Source organism: Magnolia sinica, chromosome 5, assembly GCF_029962835.1.
Source record: "Magnolia sinica isolate HGM2019 chromosome 5, MsV1, whole genome shotgun sequence".
Taxonomy (NCBI): Eukaryota; Viridiplantae; Streptophyta; class Magnoliopsida; order Magnoliales; family Magnoliaceae; genus Magnolia; species Magnolia sinica.
The window spans coordinates 53,466,335-53,483,517 of record NC_080577.1 but is presented as its reverse complement, the minus strand read 5'-3'; the positions used below and the strand labels follow the sequence as shown (position 1 = coordinate 53,483,517).

The 17,183-nt window shown below is 42.9% G+C and overlaps 1 non-coding gene across 1 annotated transcript; it reads left to right on the top strand.

Annotated features, from left to right (window-relative positions):
* Positions 1-14,256: 14,256 nt before the first annotated feature.
* LOC131247582 (small nucleolar RNA R71) lies at positions 14,257-14,363 on the top strand. Its single transcript, XR_009171860.1, has one exon. It is a non-coding gene; the product is annotated as a small nucleolar RNA R71 (small nucleolar RNA).
* Positions 14,364-17,183: the final 2,820 nt, after the last annotated feature.

Below are 17,183 nucleotides of genomic sequence, written 5' to 3'. Positions count from 1 at the left end.
ACCTTAAGATGTGGCCAATGGCCCACCTTGATCCTCATGATCATTCCATGATGGGGCCATTCTCCATGGACCCCATCATAATGTTTATTTTTCTTGCATGGATAGGGTCATCTAGACCCTCCATTTCGGTGGAGAAAGGATCTCCACTGTTGATTTTGATCGGTGGGCCCATATGAAATGGGACCCATTTGATGTATGTTTTAAATCATGTAAGGGAGGGCCCATAATGTCCGGGTCCCTCCATTGCATGTGTGTGTGTCTCTCTCTCTCTCTCTCCCTCTCTTTTTCATTTGTTTTGTGTGTGAAGATGTAATTGTGTGGCCCAACTAATGAGTGTATGTGATGTCCCAAACCGTCCATTAAATGGAACCCACAGCTGTCCAAGCTATATGGGCCCTACCCTATGGCAATGGGAAGGCACAAATATCATATTAATCAAGTGGGCCACACCCATGTGGGACCCACCTTGATTGACAAAGGTAGATAGTTTGTCTAGCGTCCCTGGACGCTGGATGTCTTCACGGAAGTGTGAACAGATAGTGGGTGGACTGGCAGCAACCAAAAGATTTTATATATATAACTTCAGCTTGGTTTCGGGTGGGCCACTTATACAGGCCCCACCTTAATGCATGTTGTTAATCTAAGCCGTCCATTCCGTTCCTCAGATCATTTTAGGCGTTGAGCCGAAAAATGAAGCTGATCTTAGTTTCTGGTGGGCCATAGCATAACAAACAGTGTTCTCGACTGTTGGAACCCACTCTGATGGTTTTATGCACCGAAATACGTTGAATATTGGGCTTGATGGGTCTGTCTTGAGCTATTGAAACCAATGGCTAGGTTGGATTCCATTGACGTAGGCCCCATCTATGAAAAACCACAGAAATACAATATATATATATATATATATATATATATATATATATAATATATATATATATATATATATATATATATATATATATATAATAAGAAGGTTTAAAGTGTGTGTTAGAGGCAGGCACCCACTGTGGTGTATGTGTTATGTCCGCACCGTCCACTATTTGGACGGTGGGACCCACCGTGATGTATGTGTCCTATCCACGCCATCTAGCCATTTATCTGGTGGGCCCACATCAAGGAAACAATGTTGATTAAACGTCCAGCATTGTGACCCTTTTTGTGGTCTAGAAATTTTGGGCCAACATGAAATTTGTTTTTTTTGTTTTTCCTTTTCATCAAATCAGTGTAACCCTATTAACGGGTTGGATTGCAAATAAACATTGTGGTGGGCCCCAGGTCTATGTGACCGTGGGCGGAAAGTAAACATTATAGTGGGCCGGGTCTGTATGACCTTACCAACACGTTGGATGGAAAATAAATGTTAGGGTGGGCCACACGTATGGACCCACCTTATGAAGCGGAATGGCTGGCGTGCCGCACACCAGCTATACAGCTGATGTATGTGACGTCACCAAGCTATGTGGGCCCCACTTGTTTCACCCTCGCCATCCATCTACGGGACCCACCATGATGCATTTGTTGCATCCAAACCGTCCAACCAAGTTGAAAGCTCATTTTATGGCAGGAGCTAAAGAATGAGTCAGATCCATGGTTCTAGTGGACCCCCCACCATTGAAAATAGTGGAGACAGTGACATCCACCGTTCAAAACTTTTAAGGGCCACGGTAATTTCTAGTAAGCTGATATTTGTCATCACTTCATCTATCAATATGTTAACTTATGAATGGGTTGGAATTGTCAACTACAGATTGGTGGGCCCAACGAATGATTATGAATGTACCCCTCAACTGATGTGTGTGGTGTGGCCCACACAAGCCACGGATTGACTTGATTTTTATCTCCCAGTGGCCCCACCATGATGTGTGTATTATACCCACATGTTCATTCATTTTATTGGGGCCATGGGTCCCATTATCTTGAGAGGCTCACCCTACTTATGTACCCCAATCATGGGCCACCTTAGGCAAGCCCACCATGATGCATGTGTTTGACCCACTGTCCATCTATTTTTGCCCAATCATGGAATGGCTTATGAGGGCCGCCTTGATGTGTTTATGGCTCGTCCATGAGGCCCATATTGATGTATTTTGTGGCCCATTTGTCGGGCCCACCTTGATGCATTTTGTGGCCCATTTGTCGGGCCCACTTTGATCTATTTTGTGGCCCATTTGTCGGGCCCACTTTGATGTACTTTGTGGCCCATCCATCAAGCCCACTTTGATGTATTTTGTGGTCCATTGCCCACCTTGATATACTTGTGACCCATCTGTGTGGCCTACCTTGATATATTTATGGGGCTCATTAGTACGACCCAATGATGCGGCCCACTTATTGTACATGAGGCCCATTGGCGCGGCCCATTAACATGGCCCAACTTGATATGATGAGGCCCAGGTGCAAGGCCCAACTATTGTGTATTCGAGGCTCATGGGTTGTGGCCCATTGTGATGTATTTGAGGCCCACGGGCGAAGCCCGATGTAATGTATATGTGGCTGTTACGTTGTGTATAAATCCCTTATGTGGGCCATTCTTTGGGAGCAATGTTGGTTAGATGTCCACATTGATGGGCAATAATGGTTAGATGTCCACATTGTGACCTTGCCTTAAGCCTTGACCGATCGATTGTCAAGGTCGATTCCGATTTGTCGAGACCTATATGATATATATATGCAACCCGTAGTTGAGGCCCATTGTGATGTATTCGTGGCTTATGGGCGATGCCCATTGTGATTTGTGTTAGGCCCATGATACATGACCCATTTGATGTATTCAAGACCCATATGTAGGGCTTACATGTCATGTATTTGAGGCCCATGAGCAGGGCCCACCTATTGTGTATATGTGGTCTGTGAGCAAGGTCCACTGTGTTGAATATTAGGACCTTGTGTGAGGCCGTGGGCCCATTTTATGTTTGGCTCTATGCGGGCCATTCCTTGGGGGCAATGTTGGTTAAATGTCCACATTGTCAAGATCGATTATTGGTGCCGGTTATCGATGCCGATTACGAGTATATCATTCGATACCAATTATGAGTATGTAACAACATAGCACCATGAGACATGCCCACATGCATCATCTGCATGTTTGTTATGAGATATGATTGACCATTGCACATGTCATTAGGCAGGTTGATATGAGACTCCTCGATAGGTGGAGGTTATCTCACAGGAGCGCATGACATGCATAGGATTGATGTATGACTGGACTGTATGACTCGTGCATCTTGCATTGTGATTACTGTACGCCCTAGCGACATCAGGGCCGTAGCCTCCACAGGCATATCGTGGATGGCCATATGGGACACCAAAAATCTGTTACTAACATCGGACTGCCATAAATGGCCCTGGGTGAAAATCTCTAAACCCTCTTGGTACCAGAGGACGCCCCAACATCGAGACTGAGTGGATATATGGGCGCCCGAGTGCCGAATACCAGGAGGCCGCGTCTCCCACTGTGTCGTGGTCGGTTAGGAGGGGGTGTAGCCTTAACCGCCCAAGCGTAGGGGGCATTGCTAGGCTGAGTTTGACTAGCTCGTGAATGGGTCAGCTATTGACGTGCTGAATAAGTATTGACAGACTATTGGCTAGGCGGATAGTGAGGTTTCTTACGCTCACTTGGACTGTGCGGCTGGGAGAGCGGCAGTGCCATTTGGAGTGTACTAAACCCCAGTGATGATCCCAGAGATGAACAGTACTGATATGTGGACTTATTGAGTAGGAGTTGCATACTCATTCATTTATTCATTCACTATCCACTCGGGCTAGTAGTGCGTAACTATTTGTTGTGTGTACCTTTGCAATGGCCATGATTTCGGTTGGGGCGTGCTACTAACCTGAGATCAGGAGTTTACCACATTAAGTCGGACTATCCAAATTTAGGTATGGGACTGGTTTGGATTGAAGTCCCTTGTGATGGACCCCATAGCCTACGATACTATGTACTATCATCCCGACTTCACACTTCAGCATGGTCATTCCAGTCACACCGCATATTGTATTACATCCACGACATACGATATTTAGGGTTGATATATTTCTGTATTTATATGACTTAGATGAGGTTGATGGTATTCGTAGCTCTTTCGAATTGCATATTGCATTACATTGCATCCTCGGTTCCTGATATTTGTCTTATTATGTCTTCGCATTGCATAGATCTACATTGCTACATTACTTCCTTAGTATATGATAATGGTTTATGTTTTTGAATCGTATGGCCTTGGTACAGCTGATGACACTCATGAACTTATCAGTATTTCCGCTCACTCTGTTATCATATGATTTATGATCTTGTCAGTATTTCTATTTACTCTGATAATTCTTAATCTTTTCAGTATTTCTGCTTACTCTGATAATTCTTGATCTTGTCAGTATTTTTGCTTAATCCGATATTGTACGATTTATGGATTACTAGTATTTCTGATATTGTATGATGATGACATTATAATCTATACTTGGCACTTACCTTGTGCACACACTTACACCACCCTCTAAACTTTCTATAAGCTTATGCACGATAAATGCGTGCAGGTGGCGTTAAGTTGTTGTAGCATTGAACTTGGAGCATGCAGCAGACCTTTGGAGCTTTGATTTTCGATATATGTATTTCCCTTTCAGCATTGTATTCAAATGATTATATTAGTGGATATGTGATGATGATGTTGCCTTTATGATTTGGGTATACTTGTGGTTATGCTTATTATGAGATAAATGTACAAAAAAAATCCTCCTTGTAGGATCCCAGGATCGAAATCTGGCATATGGACGTTATGAGCCGAGAATGGGGTACTGCGAAGGCTGTCGGTACAGGATTTAGCGATTGGGATTCCTGTGAATCCGATCTCCGAATTTGGGGCATGACAATGACTGGATGGGATGACTCATGTATCTCGCATTTTATGATATGACCACTATTCACCCTAGCGACATAAGGCTGTGGCCTCCACGGCACGTCGTGGATGGCCAGATGAGATACCGAAAATGTTTGGTTCAAGCATCTGGGCACGTTAGTTGTCCATGGGTGAAAGTCCCTAAACCTCCATGGCCAGGAGATGCTCCAATGTACAGACCGAGTGGATACATGAGCACATGAGGGCCATATACCATTAGGCCACGCCTCTCACTGTGTTGTGGTCGGTTGGAAGGGGGTGTACCCTTATCCGCCCTAGTGAGGGGGCTGTAAGTTAGGCTGAGTTTGACCAACTTATGAGTGGGTCCACTACTAACGAGCCGAGCTGATATTGTAGGTGGGTAGTGAGGTCTCTTTCACTCGCTTGGTTATGCGGCTAGGGAGGCGGCAACCAGTGTGAAGTGTACTAGACCCCGGTGATGATCCAAGAGATGTATGGTACTGATGTGGACTTACTGAGTAGGAGTTGCGTACTCAGCATCTCATTCATTCATTCACTATCCACTCGGGCTGGTGGTGCATAACCAGATCATTATGTGTACCCTCGCAATGGCCATGATTTCAGTTGGGTAGGTAACTAACCTGAGATCAGGAGTTTACCACATTTTCTCTAGCAATCCAAATCATGTATGGGCTAGTTTGGATAAAAGTCCCTTGTGATGAACCCCACAGCTTGCGATACTACGTACTATCATCCCGACTTCACACTCCAGCTTGGTCATTTCATTTGCACCACATATTGCATTGCATCCTCAGCACATAGCATTTAGTTACTATGCTTCTGTATTGCATATCCCGAATAAGGTTGATGGTATTATGGACTCGCCAGGATCTGTATGTTGCATTACATCTGCGGCATATGACATTTGGGTTGCTATGTTTCTGCATTTATCTGGCCTGGATGAGGTGATGGTAATCATGGTTCATCAGGAAATATATATTGCATTGCATCCTCGGCATCTGATATTTGACTCTCTATGACTCTGCATTTGCATAGCCGATTTGCATTGCATACTCTGATATTGTATGACTTATGGATTTGCCAATATTTTCACTTACTTTGATATTTGTGTGCTTAACACTTATCTTGCGTACACAGTTACACCACCCTCTAAGATTTATATAAGCTTATGCACGACCATTGCATATAGGTGATGTTAGGTCACAGTAGCATTGAGGTAGGAGCTTGTGACAGATCACTTTAGAGATTTTGCTATTTATGTATTTCCCTTTTTACATTGTACTCGATATTAGTGGATATGTGGTGTTGATGTTGTCGTTTATGACTTGGCTATGCTTGTGGTTATACTCCTTTACAAAGAAAAAAATTCACATTGGAAAATCTCCTCGTAGGATCCCATGATCGAAATCTGGGGTATGGGCGCTGGAAGCCTAGAATGAGGTACTACAGAGGTTGTCGGCACCAGATTCGGTGATCAGGAATTCTGTGAGCCCGGTTTCTGAGTTTGGGGCATGACAAAAGTTGGTATCAGAGCATAACTTGGGAATACCTAAGGATAACATCACATATATGCTGATAGCTACCCTACACTCTATGAATGTTGAGAACTTGGAATGATTAGGTCCCCAAGTTCGAATAACTTAGAAACTTTCTAATATAGCTCCCTATCGTGTGTACATTTGAGAGTGCTCAAGGATAATAGGCCCTTGTTCCTTTCTGTAGGACATGCCACCCAGGAGAGTGACCCAAGCAACTCCCGCTCCCCCGTCTGACTCTAGCGTAGCCCCGACAGTGCCCGTGAGTGCATATCAGCTTCAGCAGATGCTGCAGGTTATGACCACTATCCTTCATGGGTAGGGCAAACAACCTGCTGTTATGCTAACCTAAGCAGAGCAAGAGCGCGCGAGCAACCTTCTTTGAGACTTCCGACAGCTCGATCCCCCACGTTTCTAAGGAGAGCCAAACCCGACCGCAATAGAGAGATGACACTCCGAGGTGGAGAAGATATTCAACATCATGAAATGTACAACCTAGTAGCGGGTCCCATTGGCAGTATTTCTACTTCAGGGCGAGGCCAAGCACTGGTGGGCATCGGTCTCCCGAGCGGTAGGGGACAGGTTTGAGTGGACGTGGAAGGATTTTGTGGATCGGTTCAACCGAAAGTTCTTCACTGACCATGTCCGACAATAACACGCACTTGAGTTTGAGACTCTTGTGCAGGGGGATATGACATTGTCCTAGTATGAGGCTTGTTTCGTCGTGCTATTGAGATTCATGACGTATCTTGTTAATGAAGAGGGGCAAAAGGCCTGCCATTTCGAGAATGGCTTGTGCCCTATCCTTCGAAGTCGTGTCGTTAGACAAACTCCCAACATTTGAGGAGGTCGTGCAGTGGGCCTAGATTTATTATGCAGATTGGGCCAATGCACAGCGGGCGCTGATCAGAGAGGAGACCAAAAGAGGAAGGTCCCCTCTAATAGTCCCCAGTAGCAGCAGCGTTGACGGCCGCAAAGGCACAGGAACTGTTCATCCTTTCGAGCACCAGCAGCACCTTCAACGCCACCACCGAGGTTGTTCGCGGGTGTTTGCTTCAGATGTGGTGAGATGGGGCGTTGTAAGTATTAGTGCCCCCACCTACAACAACAGACGAGAGTACCCCAGTAGTCTCCGCAACAGCAGCAGTAATAACGACCACGAGGGGACATACACTTCTCCAGCAGTACCCTTAGTCGTCAGGAGGAGTAATTAATGATTCGTGCAACTTGGCCCATGCATCGTCTTGATTGCTCATGGATGAGGCATCTTGGGAGCGAGAGGCTAAGATTCATGAACGTTATCCCCATCCCCTTGTCGATGCGTGATTTCATGTGTGTATTGTGCTTTTAATTTTATATAGTGAAACGATTTCCCCCTTTCGTGAGCTCTAGTTAGTTGTGTGATAGTGTAAATTTCGAGGACGAAATTTTTATTAGGAGGAGAGAGCTGTAAGGCTCGTATCCCAGTCCGTACCTTTCCTTAGACCCTCGCGATCCTCCCTGTCGAATTCCAATAACTCACAACTTATAATCGGTATTTGCGCGCGACCCTAAGTTGCATCCCGTAGATATGAGTTGACTTAGCCCGAAACTTGCACCATTGCAACCGTACCGTCGCTGCGGTTATAACGTCGCAACTTGCCCACCGATGCGATACCCAGGCCAGGAGTTGTGGGCCCGCATTTATTTCAAGGAAAACGCTGCACATTGCGAATTTTGAGAGAATCTCTATCTCTTATCACAGTAATCAATCAAGTCAAGTACACATCCCATCATAACCCATGCCAACAAGGCATGGCATTCATTACTCTCTCATCCAAAAGTCAACCAAGCCCATACCTCTCATCTCATCTCTCCTTACACAACCATCCTTCTTACACAACACCACTCCACCCATCATTCACTCCATCTCATCTCATTCTCTACCCAAAAATCCCTAGCAACTAAGGAGAGAAAAGAGAAGTTCCATCTCCCTACTACCCAATCTCACCATCCAACCATCCAAACTTCATCATCCACCCTTAAAGTTGAAGCCAAGGAGCTTAGCTTTCCAAGAAGACTAGAAGAAGTAGAATCAGTGGTGTTATGTAAGGTAAGATTTATGTTTTGATGATGGGCTAAGTGGGGCCTACCGATTGATGGTATGGATCTCACTTTGGACCCTAGGTATGGGCGATGGCCCACCATGATTCAAATGTTCTTCCCATGATGGGGCCATTCTCCATGGACCCCATGATGATGTTTATTTTCCCATTTATGGAAAGGTCATCTAGACCTTACATCTTTTAGTAGAAAGGGATCTCCACCATTGATTTTTATGATTTATGGCCCCCATAAATTAGGACCCATTTTGATGCATGTATTGTATGTACATGGCCCACTTAGGAAGGGCTCAGAGTAGCGGAGTCCTCCCCTCCACTGTGCGTCTCTCTCTCTCTCTCATGTGTTATGGACTCTACTATGATGTATGATCTAGGTCGTCCATCTAACGTGCCACACTGTGATACATGTATTTCATTCATTATGCACTGCAGCATGTGTGGCCCACTGGACATGGGGCCCACCTTGATGACATGCTGCATCTAGCATGTGGACCTCACCTTGGTGCTATATCGCATCCAGGCCGTCCAGCGAGCTTGGACGTTGGCAGTCCAAAAGTAAATAAAAATAAAATGATAAAATATAAATAATATATAATATAATATTATGATGGGCCCCACATGGGACCCACCTACCGTGGTAGCCGATTGGCTGGTGTACCTTAACAGCTATTAAGTTGCTATTTGACGTCAGCAAGTTCTGAGGGTCTGATCTTGAGGTATGTGTTATACTCATACCATCCGTCCATTTTTCCTGGTGTGTGGGACCCATCCACACATGCTGCACATGTGGGGTGAGGCCCACCTTAGATATGTATTCTGTATTTACACTGTCCGTCTAACAGTGGGACGCACCATGATGTATGAGTCTTATCCACACTGTCCAACACTCTAGACGGTGGGACCCACCTTAAATGTATGTGTTTTGTGCCACGCCGTCCATTTGTTGGCTGGACATGTGGGGCCCACCTTGAGGTATGTGTTGCACACACCGTCCCTCCATGGGACTTCACCACGATGTATGTGTTTTATCCATCCCGTCCATTTAGATGGGCTGGGCATGGGCCCATTATGATGTACATGTTTTATCTGCACCATCCAGTGAAAGGACATGAGACCCACCTGCATGTGTAGTACACCCACTCGTCCAAATCCAGAGTTCTGGTGGGCCACACCATAACAATAGAAGGGGCGTTTCAGTGCTTCTGCACTTCTAGGCCCACTGTGTTGTACTTGCCTTTCATCCACCTGGTCATCTAGTGTGTGGGACCCACCGTGTTATGTATTTGTGGAGTATCCACTCCGTCCATCTGGAGATATCATTTCAGGACATGATCCCATGATTAGGGCAGGCCAGCGGGCAGGAAACGTCCAGTAATTCCACTGCGATGTGCATGGGAAATCTGCCTGGCCCAGCAGGATGGAGGGGGTGCGTGGGTTCGGCTCACCTCCTAGATGGCCCACACCCTTGTGGGCCCCCTGTGATGAATGTATTTTATCCACACAACCCGTGTGGCTGGCCCAAATATTAGGCAGATCCACTGTCAGTTGGGCTATGCGTCCAGCGAACCTACCGGGTTAACCATCTTTTCCTAGATGTGTTTAATTTCCCTATTGGAAATCTCAGCTTGCCCACTTGTCTGTGGGTGGTGTGGAGTGCTCACTTTGTGGGAGATTCCGTATTTCTTCATTAAGTTCACAAATGGCCTATTACAAAAATGTGAGCCCCCATCATTAATGATGGCTTGAGGCGTTTCGAATCAGGAAAGGGTGTTTTCTTTTAAGAATTTAATGATCATTTGATGGTCATTATTCCAGCATGGAATCACTTTGACCCATTTAGTGACATATTCTACTGCTAGCAGAATGTATAAATTCCCAAAGGATTGGGGGAATGGTCCCATGAAATCGATGCCCCAGCAATCAAATACTTCTATGATAAGAATGGGGTTTAAGGGCATCATATTTCGATGGGACAATGTTCCTAATTTCTGACAACGCTCACAAGCTTTGCAAAACTCATGAGTGTCCTTGAACATAGTGGGCTAGTAAAAGCCACATTGCAGAATCTTGGCCGTGGTCTTTTTAGTAGAAAAGTGACCACCACAGGCCTGAGAGTGACAGAAGGAGATGATACTTTGGTGTTCATTATCTGGCACATATCTCTTTGAGATTTGGTCTGGGCAATATTTAAACAAATACGGATCATCCCAAAAAACCTTGCATACCTCAGTGAAGAATTTTTTCTTATCTTTCGCAGTCCAATGTGTCGACGTGAAACCTGTAGCAAGATAATTAGAGATATCTGCAAACCAAGGTGAATGGGAGACTTTGAACAATTGTTCGTCAGGGAACATGTCATTTTTATGTGTTGTCTCAAGGGAATCAGAGAGATCAAGGTGGGAAAGATGGTCGGCCGCTACGTTCTCTACTCCTTTTTTATCTTTGATTTCCAAATTAAATTCTTGGAGTAGGAGGATCCATCGTATCAAGCAGGGCTTAACATCATTCTTAGAAAGAAGATACTTGAGCACCGCATGATTTGTGTAAATGACAATCTAGGACCCGATCAAGTAAGACCTAAATTTGTCCAAAGCGAACACTATGGGTAAGAGTTCCTTTTCCATAGTAGAGTAGTTCACTTGGGCAAGATTTAGAGTTCTACTTACGTAATGAATAATGTAGGGCTTCTTTTATTTTCTCTGGCCTAAAATTGCCCTAAGAGCATAGTCAGACGTGTCGCACATAAGTTCAAAAGGAAAGCTCAAGTCGGGTGGCTATATGATAGGTGCAGTGGTTAACATGCTCTTGAGCTTAGTAAAAGCTTCCTGGCATTGTCCAGTCCACTCGTATGGTGCATCCTTTTAAAGTAGATTACATAGAGGACGAGAGAGGTTACTAAAGTCCTTTATGAATCTCCTGTAAAAACTAGTGTGCCCTAAGAAGGATTGCACGTCTCATATGTTCTTGGGTGAGGTAAGTTATAGATAAGATCAATCTTTGCCTTATTTACCTCAATTCCCTTGGATGAAATGATATGTTCAAGGACAATTCCCTTACGAACCATGAAATGACACTTCTCCTAATTCATTACCAAATTCTTTTCATCACATCGCTTCAGCACAATTTTCAAATTATCCAAGCATTCGCTGAAGGATGGACCAAAATTGAGAAATCATCCATGAAGATCTCTAAATATTGCCCTCACCATATCAGAAAAATACTCAACATACATCGATGAAAGGTGGTGGGGGCATTATATAGTCCGAATGGCATCCTTCGATAAGAAAAGGTGCCAAAGGGAATGTGAATGTAGGTTTTTCTTGGTCTTCAGGGGCTATCTCGATCTGATTGTAGCCTGAATACCCATCAAGGAAATAGTAATTGGAATGACCAACTAGCCTTTCCAAAATTTGATCAATAAAGGGCAAAGGAAAGTGGTCCTTCCTCATGACGGTATTTAACTTCCTGTAGTCAATGCACATTCTCCAACCAGTAGTAACTCTAGTTGTGAGGAGTTAATTGTTGGATTTGGCTACGATGGTGATTCCAAACTTCTTAAGAACCACCTGAGTTGGACTCACCCACTGACTATCGGATATTAGGTATATGATACCCACATCTAATAGTTTAAGTACCTCGACTTTAATAACTTCCTTCATGTTTGGATTTAATCTACGTTGTGGTTGCTGGGAGGTCTTCACATTATCCTTTAGATAAATGTGGTGAGTACAAATCAAAGGGTTAATTCCCTTGAGGTCCGCAATTGACCACCCAAAGGCTCCCTTATGCTCATTGAGAGTAAATATAAGCATACTCTCTTGTTATTGCTCAAGGTGGTAAGAAATCACTACTGGGTATGTCTCATCTTGACCTAAATAGACATATTTCAAATCAGAGGGCATAAGTTTTATGCCAAGCTTATGTGCCTTGAGGCTGGACGGCAGAGGCACTACATCAGTTTGGGGCATGCAATTCTTCAAATTGTGGCCTCCACTTGTAACGTCAAGTACCAGCACGGTATCCAGCATGGTCCCCATCTCCCTAATCATATCATCCTCAAAATCATGGGAGTGGGCGAAGCACATCTCTAGAGGGTAAGAGGATAAGGTCAAAAGTGTTTTATCTTCCACGAAAGAGTCAATCATGTTAATGTCGTAGAAATCGTCATTATTCTTTAACCGTTTGCCCGTATTGAAAAAAATATTCAACTCCAATGTCATATTTCTAAAAGACAAACTCATGACTCTATTCCTACCATTGATAATTGCATTTGATGTGACATGGAATGGATGGCCAAGAATGACTAGAATTTGAGTGCTAATGTCATTGATGGGTTGAGAATCTAGGATGATAAAATCTATCGGGTAGTAGAATTTGTCAACCTGGACCAAGACAACCTCAATTATCTCTCTCGGTACACGAACTGAGCGATCAACAAGTTGTAATGTGGTTTGAGTGAGTTTCAATTCACCCAAACCTAGCTGTTCGTTGACCGAGTAATGAATTAGATTTATGCTCACTCCTAAGTCAATAAGTGTGTGCTCAATGCTATAATTCCCAATTACACAAGCAATGGTTGGGCTACTGGGATCTTTGTATTTCTGTGACACATCTTGCTTTAGGATGTCACTCACTTTTTCAGTTAATGATTTTCTTTTAAATATTTTACGGTCTTTTGGTCGTACACAAGTCTTTCAAAAATTTGGCATATGAAGGTATTTGTTTAACCGCATCTAGTAAAGGAATATTGACCTTCCCTCGTTTTAACACCTCTAGAATGTCCCGAGGTTAGAAAGAGATTTTGGTGCAATCAACCGTTGGGGGAATGGTGCAATCGGCTTGCTTTGGAGTTCCTGTTCTAACTCTTGTGGTTTGTTGTCAGGTCTATCAGTTTCATCTACTTTCGGGTCCTTAGACTTTTCAGCCCTTACCGGAATAGATTTGTCAATTGTCTTCCGACTCCTAAGAGCGGTGATAGACTTAGTTTGCTCCATTTGATTTGAAGAGATTGGATCACTTATTTCTAATTACGGTTTAGAATTGGGGAAAGGTTGGGCTGAAAGAATCCCTTTTTCTCCAATTAAATTTTTTGTCTCATGCCCTTGTATGGCCTTTGAAAGGTCTTGAAGGGTTTGCAATATACTGTGAGTGATAAGCTCTTTGTTTTGAATATGTTTCCAGACCAGATCCTCTTGAGGTTTCCCTTGATTCAAGAATTGGTTAGGGATTCCTTGAGTAGTAGTTAGTCAATTCCTCCAACTAAAGTTCAGATGATTTCTACAACTAGGATTGTATGTGTTAGAGATGGGTCCACTGAAAGGTCTTTGGTAATTGTTCATGGTATTCGATTGCTCGTTCAGTGCCTCTTAAAAAGCAGGTATCATTGAGCAATTTTTAGTTGTATGTATGTTACAAGCACAGATACCACAAACATCTTCCTTAGCCTTATCCTTCTTAAGTTCCATGGCCTCGACCTTCCTTGTGAGACTGACAACTTTAGCATTTATATCATCATTATCTTTCAGCAAGTATATCCCACCTCTCTCCCTTGATTGAGTAAGCTTAGATGTGGTGCTAGGTTTTGGCGTGATGTTCCATGATTGTGTAGTTTCAGTGAGTTTGTCAAAGTAATTCCACACCTCATTGACATTCTTGTTCACGAATTACCCATTACACATCATCTCAATGAATTAGCGAATGGAAGATGTCAGTCCATCGTGGAAGAAAGTTTTTATGCGCCACATTTCAAACCCGTGTTGTGGGCATGAACTGACGAGATCCTTGAACCGCTCCCAACATTAGAAGAATGTTTCATCTTCCTTTTGGGCGAAGTTCATGATCGACTTCCTGATAGTGTTCGTCTTATGGTATGAAAAGAATTTTTTATGAACTCCATCATGTCATTCCATGTGCCAATAGATCGCGAACATAGTGAGTGCAACCACATCTTAGGTTTCTCTTTCAAGGAGAAAGGAAAGAGTTTCGGCCTGACCCTATCCTCAAACACGTTAGGAAAGTATAAAGTGGCTATAACCTCGTCAAATTCTTGCAAGTGCAAGTATGGACTTTCAAATTCAAGTCCTAGGAACTTTGGAAGAAGTTGGATCACTCCAGGCTTGATACCCATGTTTCATGTGTTTCTTAGAAAAACCATACAAGAAGGGGTGCTCACCCCTGCCGACTGTAAGTAATCTCGTAAAGTACGAGGCGGGGGTGCATGGTGCACCTCAGTCTCATCCTGGACTTCCGCAACTCGGGGTTGCAACTGATTCAGTGGTTGATCTACAAGTTGATTTGCAGCCATAACCTCAATTAACTCTGAGGATTTCGAGTAGTGTCTAACCCTGTGATGGATAGATAACCCCTCAACTAATCCTCCTTCACTCAAAAGACATCGAGTGTTGTCACGGACCCACTTAGGCATGAAACACTGTCAGCCCTTAATTTCAAAATCTAACCTAAACCTAGAAAGAAAAAGAAGGAAATAGAAATTTAGAAATAGAAAAAGATAGAATTAAAAAGAAGTTACCAAATTAGAAGGTTCTATATTAAGATCCTATAAAAGAAAAAGGAAAGTGAGTTAGTTTCTTAAAAAAAAAAAAAAGGAAAACAACATAGTTTCTAAATAAACAAAAAAGGAAAGCTTTTAAAAATAGAAAATAGAAAGTAGTTTCTAAAAAACAAAGTAGGAAAGTTTCTAAACCTAGAATTAGAAAGCAAAGTTAGTTTCTAAAATAAAATAGAAAAACCCTAATCCTAAAAATAGAAAATAGAAAAACCCTAATCTTAAACTAATTCCAAAACTAGTTAACCTCAGAAAAATGCAACCGTTAGTCCCCAGCAACGGTACCAAAAACTTGTTCATAACCCCAAGTGTAGGGTTGCGATGTAGTAATAATCTCGGTGAGATCGAGGTCGAATCCACAGGGACTAATCTCGTGTGTATTATGAAAGTAACTAGAACTAGAACTAGAAGAAGATGTGAATCTAAATATGAATTAATTGAGAGATTAATTGTGATTAAAGTGATTAAAACTAACAAATTCAAAGGTGGTAACTAGGGTTTTCAAGGATCCACTTGTAGCAATCAAGGTGATATTATACTTGATTTAAAGACACAACTGGAATCAGATTCCTAGAAGAGACGGTCAGATCTCTTAACTTCTCATGAATCTATCATCAAAGAAGAAGAATTGGGAAGATTAGAAGGGATTCCATCACCTAACTATGCCCATGGGACGATGGCAAACAACAGGATTTACCAATCCATCAATCTCAAAATAGGAAAGGACAATATTCAAAGCTATCGCAGATCTATCGTAATTTGTCACAATAAACCATTAAAAACTAAAAATATTCCTTATAATCAAACTAGAATCAAAGAGAGTTCAACATAAACATGAATCAAAGCAATATAAACATCCCATTATGCTACAAGCATCACCTCTTAGCCCTAGCTAAGAGGTTAAGCCAACCATAGACATGATTGAACTAAAATCTCTTAAGAAAAGCATAAAAACAACTAAAGAAAAGAAAGAAAAACTCTTGGCGACAGATTCTCCACACTTTTTCTCCACTCCTCAAACCCTAGAAGATGCCTAGGAACATCCTAGGGACTCCTATTTATTGTTTTGTAACTCCAACTTTTGCATTGAGTTGGAAAAATTTGGAAAAAGCCTCAAATTTCTGTAGTCCGTGTGCTGTCTGCGTAACCGTAGACGAGTCAAGGAAAACCTTTGACTAGTCGAGGGTTTCCTTCGAATGGTCGAGGATGATGAGAATTTAGAAGATTTTATCACTGGAGTTCAAGTCGATGAATCTTCGACTAGTCGAGGGATTAGTCGAAGGAGGCAGATTTTTAGGGTTCCTTTTCTTCACTTCAAGTCTTCAATGCTCTTCATTCCTCACTTGGTTTTCTTAGATCTTTGGCATGTGAATTCTTCATTCTTAGTCTCATAAGATCTAACCTTGGTTTTGGTGATTCTTAAGTGTTAAATCTATGCTTTTAGCATCCTTTTCAATCTAAGCTCTTAAATTCACCTTGCAACACAAGCATGATTAAAACAAAACATTAAGCATTATCATGTTCATAAAACCAAGTAATAAATGAGGGATAATATGCAATATTTGACCCTCAACACCCGAGCGTCAGGAACGCTACCTGTACAAGGGTTGGCAGAGTGGGTTTCCACTCATGTGACACATCTTGGTGAATTCCTTTAATCGGCACCATCCACTATTTTCCTGGCTCATTTTGGCTATAGATCCCAAAACCAGGCTAAGTCATCCATCAGGAGGACCACATGATAGGTGACGATGGGGTAGGGAGCACCCCCTCATGTCATCCATGCAACATGGAGGTGAGCCCTCACTCGTGGCATGACATTGATTCATTTATGATATCCACGCCATCCACTAGTTTTTTCAAATCATTTTAGGGCATGTGCCGAAAGATTAGGCAAATTTGATTTTTTTTTTGTTGACCACATGGAGGGAAACGATCCCTTGTTGTTAAAATCTTCTAAGGCCGACATTGGGGTCCTGATCATCTAAACCATCCCAAGGAAGGACCTATTAGGCCCCATTCAAGATGGCCAAGATGGTGGATGGAGTAGATTATCCACATGGGGCCCACTTGATAGTGTGTCTAAAAACAAATATACATATATAATAAT